Below are 6224 nucleotides of genomic sequence, written 5' to 3' on the forward strand. Positions count from 1 at the left end.
GGAATGTGTCAAAGCTTATTTATTTCAAAGCACAGATACTTAACTGTAAAAACAAATACATCTCAAATAACAGCAAGGTTCCATGAAAGGTCTGATTAATTAATCTATTCAGCGGTTGACAGAAATTTAATTGGCAACTACTTTGTTAACCGATTAATTCCTCTTTGAAAAAGTGCCAAAAATGAACTGCTGAAATATGAACAGATGCTGGGTTTTGTTGTCCTCTCGGATGGTAAGTTCATGTTTTGGACTTTTCTGACTTTATTGACCACACTATGAATGTAATTGAATAGCTGAGAATCATGTATCATCAGATGCAGCCATATTATTAAACTGCCATTAAAAACTGTTGAACGTAGTTGAACATTTTATACCCTTCATTATCTATAGATTGATTTGCATTGCATGGTTCCATCTAATATGGTTGCGTGGATGTTGTCAAACCTTTGGAGCACCAGGGTTATGCCTGATTATTAATGAAATTCGATTATTTTTAATAAAAGGACAACTGATGAAAACTAGGATACATTTAGGATCAAAATAGGGACAGTAGACTCCATTTTGTCATTGCGCTGTCAGTTCTGAACATTGACAGAAGTCAATCTGATGAAGGCACATCTTGTTCATCTGAGAGGATACTCCCTATCAGACATATGTCACCAACTGGTGAGAAACAACAGTGTGCACTGTACTGATGCATGCTCAGATGTTAGAATATGGCTTGAGGGGACAGTATCACAATGAGCATTTATACAGACAGAAAGCATGAATGACAGGACCACATAGGCCGGCCTTGCAAGAATGCAATTACGAGACAAGCATTCTGCCAGATTATAAAAGGGGAATTTGGAGATAAAACGTCATAAATTACAGAACATGTGTGCCCAAATGTTCAGAGCCTTTCAACAAAAATGACAACTGAAACATACGCACACATTTTTGAGAGCGCTTAACTTCTAACAACCATTCTTTGATTTAAAAAACCTGGATCAATTTGCCCTCTTTTGCTGGTAAGGCATTATATCCATGAGTAACTTTAATGAGAGTGGTAGCTTTAGGCCTTAAGACTTAGACGCTTCTTTAGAGCAATTTGTCCTCTATTGCTGCTGAGGAATTATGTCCATGAGTAACCTTTAATATGAGAATGTTAGCTGTAGGCCGTAATAGTTAACATTTCTAGGTCACCATATCCGCAAGCATCCAGTCTGAGTCGGTACAACCCGATCCAGTTCCTATTTACTTCCATGACAGCGGGTTCATAGTAAATGTAGAAGCTCTCGGTTGGGCAAAAAAAAATTGGTGTAAATGACACTGATGAGCAACAACCGCACATTGAGACTTTGAATGGCTACAACTGTGTACATCATCAAAGCCCCCTTTCAAAAGGCTCAAAAACACAGCTTTGTCCCAAGGTTATTTATATAATAGTGTCTAAACAAAATGACAAGTGTTTCATTACCTTGAAACGTCAATGAAAACTTCTTTTTCATTAGTTCACTTCACAGCCTGCTCTGTTTCTGTGGTCTCTTTGCCTGAGATAGTTCTTGTTTGTGTCAGCGATGGTCATCAGACAAAAGAAGCTTTATTATAGTCAAGAAATGACGAACATCAGACATCCAAAGTCGTTGTAGAAGAAGGTGTTCATTGTGACCACTGACACTCCTCCAAGGACAGACAGAGAGCGTCATCTGGCGTTACGGTCACACTCTCCCTTACTTGCTAATAACTAATCTGACCTTAGCATCAAATTGTCCCTCAGGGCTTGCCTTTCTTATTGAGCAGCAGAGCTAAAAGGAACAGCCTGGCAGAGAGAGACAAAAAGTGACAATAACTGACATTTTTCACAGCATGCAGTGGAGCTACGTTTCTTGTATGATAACAGGACAAAGAAATCCAACTCGACCTCAGGAGAGGAGGATGTGTGAAAGCCACGGTTGTGTTCTGCATTACAGGGAACCAGAGCTGTATGAAAGACTCTGTTAGTCATATGGAAACTATTCAAGTGATGGGAGTTAATGGCTCCATTCCTTTTATTCACCTCTCTTTTTACACAGTCATTTGACTCTTCACCAATATAAAAAAAATATAGATTTTACATAGATTTAATGTCAAAATGTTGCAGCGTGGTCGAGGTCGGGTTAATATACTGCCGGCCTGGGTAGATTAATCTATAGCAATTTCTGTAAAGGTACAATACCTCATGTACAGTACTTTAGTAAATATCACTTTATTCCGTTATTGCAGTCCTTTCATTAACTTTTTATTGTATTTAATATGTATTTTGGATGTGTGCTGTTCAGTGAATTCTTTCTTTTCCCTCTTGATATTTTTCTTCTGTTTCAGTCTCAAGCCTTTCTGACTACAGAGATGACATTTGTTACACATGGTACAATAATGAAAGTCAGGTTTTCCAGTTGAATTCCTCCATGACTTAATCTTCTGTCATGTGGAATATATTAAAATACAGATTGGTTTCTGCGTCAGTACAATGTTAAACTCCTTAGGCAACGTTCATTCACGCCATTGAGTGTGAATGGACAATAGTTTGGAGCACTGAGAAAATCTAACCACTGTGGGGTAGTGTTTCTCTTCATAAGAACCTGGCTTCACTTACAACTGTGTTGAGAAAGAAACTATTTAAAGAAAGAAATGTACACTTTTGGCATTATACTTGTGTGCTTTGGCTGAAATATGAAGGTGGGCATATTAAATAGCAGTGGACCTTGAGAAGCGCTTGTTGGCATACTGGCTTAAAAGACCAAGACAAACTTTTACAATCAGGTTTATTGTCATTTATTTCCTCACTGACATATACCTTTCAACTAAACTACACATTGTTTAAACAATGGAAATAATAAAGCATAGCCTGTTTTCAAGAATGATGCTTTCACATATATGTCTGGGTGAGTGGAAGTGGAAGAATTTACCGTAATTAGGGGATACTATCATTCTTGACAAAAATCTGTTTTGGAGGCAATCTCATATTGTTTTTTGTATTTTATTATTTCATGTCTGCACATTAAATAAGTTAATTTGAGTTAATTTGAGTTAATTTGCAATATTTTGTATTATATTTCGATGCTAAAAGAAAATAGGTTATTTTTCCAAAACAAGGACAGGTGTAGTGTAAAAACCTGACTTCATTCAGTTTGGTCAAAGTTCAATACTGATTAACTTATTACTTGTTATTCTCACCACTCACTGCAATGTCTTGAGATTGTTTGTCACTGGGGGTCCAGTACGGAGGTCCAGGATGCCTTCCGCCTTGATTAACATCAAGGAAGAGACTGAACCTTAATTACCGGTGAAGAACCATGCATTCCTGCTCCAAATGTGTCTGGTTTGAATATTATGCATTGCTAGCTAGTCAGCAATACATTCAAAAGTCACTATTACTGCACACCAGTGTGTAAAGCTTTTAGGAGCGGTGTGCTGTTACAGTTAAATGGGTTTTACTGGAATACATGTTCTTTACAAAGTGCTAATATAATTATTTCTACTTTCAACATGAGCCAATTTCATTTAATCAACTTGTAATATTTTCAGATATGCGAGTCTAACTCACCTTCTGAACAAGACATTAGTACATTCTTGGGAGAAGCAGCTCTGAGCGACTTCCTTCCACATTAGAGGCGTATGCCACAGTGGGTGGATTTGAATGGCCATGATTGATGGCATACTGTAAACCATCCCACTGATAATGTATTGCTTGTAAACCAATCCCAGTTTCCTTACATGCTGCAGGTGTGCCAAATGCCTCTGGCTGCAAGAATACCAAACAGTCACCACACCCTGTGCACCTTGAGCCCTGTCTGGTCGACTGCCCTTTCCCCCATGCACCATTGATTATCCCATGATGTCAAGGGTGGAGATGCTCGGGTGTCAGGTGCCATAAGAGTGAATTTGTAAGTGGTGTGTTAAGAAGAGCTTTTTTTATTCATGATGGAAATAATCATGGGGGGGGAGGAAGCAGTAGCAAGATTACTGATAGAAAAGAAGTATAAGAGGAGACATGATTGTGGTATTCATGACATGCACTGAATGTAGAGGTCTAAGTGGGCCTTCCCTACTGGCTTTGTGGTTTGTGTCCCATTTGACGTGAGCACTTTGACCATGATCACAATCTTTTCAAATGTATCTGCAAGGGTGCATTCAATGTAATGTGCATGCCATTCAAAGTCACTGCTATGATTTCCACTGGCACAACAAGAGAAAATATTGATGCATAAGAACAGGAGACAAACACAGAGGAGCCATAAAACAAGTGACATATTTTTAGCAAATTCAAACATGTTTAAGTATCTTGAAGATACTACAATATACATGCTCTGCCTGATATGTTGAAGACAAATGGCTGCATTTCATCCCCCAACAGGTACCTTCCAATGCAAAATACTCACATCTGAATTTAATTCTTAAACAATTCAGTTGGTCTATTCTGTGGTTCTAGTATTGTTGGTAATTGATAGTCACTTTTACAGCCATGTCAATACATTAGGCGGTTTGTCAGACATTGTGTAACACCTGGCAAACCTGCAAAAGATCAATGAAATCCTTCAAACGGAGCTTCTGGTTATCAGGATCTACACATCATTTGCAAGAAGGTCGTGTCTGTAAAAAACACATGCCACATGCCTATTTATTAATTTAGTTGTTACACCCTCATCTTGGTGTGAGCTAGAGAGACACTTTAAACTAGATTATTTTACAAGCATGGACTATTTTAAACCCAGCATTAAGAACTATTTGACCACTGGATGTAGCCTACATGTCCTGTTACTGAACAACACTGCTTATTTATAACCTCAAATGTGCTGTTTGTTTCAGGCCTGTTGTGTTTGCTTTTATGCTAATTTATTCAATGCCATCGTGGCCAGGACTGTTAAAGAGATTGTAAATGTCAATGGGAAACATCCTGGTTTAATGTCTTGCTAAAAGACCTTTCATGGTAGCTGTTGATTCATCCACCTCTTATTTTGTATGCTTTCCTATGTATTGTGGTTTAAACAAAGGAAAGCCTAAAAACAACAATATGCAAGCCCCTTGAAGCAGGAAGTGTTAGTCCCTGCATACTTATGTGAACTCCACTTAACTCTGTACATTGTGAATCTACCTTGTCACCATGTCAATCATCCACCTCATCAGATTAGTGAGCAACACAACTGGGTTTCAATCATAGCATTAGAGGTGTACAGTATACTGTAAGTAAAATCACTTGTATTTTACTTTCCAATATGTTTGCTTTTGTTTCATGACAGAGAACTCATTTTATTCCACTTTGTGTATTTCATCGTACTGTATTGCCTGTTACTCCTCAAATTGTGTCATATTTTACACTGATGGAAGCTATTGAATGCTGCTTCAATAGTATGTCAACCTCTATGAGCAAGGCTTGATTACCAGCAGGAGAAGCATCTAGTTGCTTGAAGGCCACAGAACACAGACACCACAAAAGCCCCACAAACACCATTTGTCACTGTGATTTAAGCAATTTATAATTTAATTTACAAATATGCACTATTTAAAGGAGTTACATAGAAATGTAGGTACTTAAGTACAGTACTTGACTGAATGCATGCAGTCAGTGGTGGAATGTGACTAAGTCATTTACATAAGTACAATTACAATGCACTTGTACCGATGCAACTTTATACTTCTACTCCACTAAACTCAGAAGCAAATATTGCACTTTTTTTACTTGTCTACATTTGTCTGACACCTTCAGTTAATTATGAGAGCACATGCTCTTCCTGTCCAATGAATACCATGTATCTCCAGGTGACTTCTTATTGTTCTGATACATTATATAGACGTTGCTATAGATTAAACTATCCAACAGTATAAATAAGTTCAAATTAGCACAACCTTCTAGAGTAGTGGAATGAAACAATAAGCATTTTTCTGCACAATGAGTACTTTTTTTGTAATTTTTAAAAAACTTTTTTGCGTTTGTAAAAGTTTGAATGCATACCCTTTTACTATAACAGTTTATATTTTACAACACAGTATTGCTACTATGGCTTAATAACTAAATACTTATTTCACCACTGGTATTTCCACAGTGTGGTATTGATACTTAAGTAAAGGATCTGAACTTTACTTCATCCACCAATGTACTAAGTTACACACCACCACTGCTTTCAAAAACCTGTTGAGTACATGTTGTTGTTGTTGTTGTTGTTGTTGTTGTTGTTGTTGTTTTTACAAAAGTGCACTAACCCACG

Source organism: Cyclopterus lumpus, chromosome 3, assembly GCF_009769545.1.
Source record: "Cyclopterus lumpus isolate fCycLum1 chromosome 3, fCycLum1.pri, whole genome shotgun sequence".
NCBI lineage: Eukaryota > Metazoa > Chordata > Actinopteri > Perciformes > Cyclopteridae > Cyclopterus > Cyclopterus lumpus.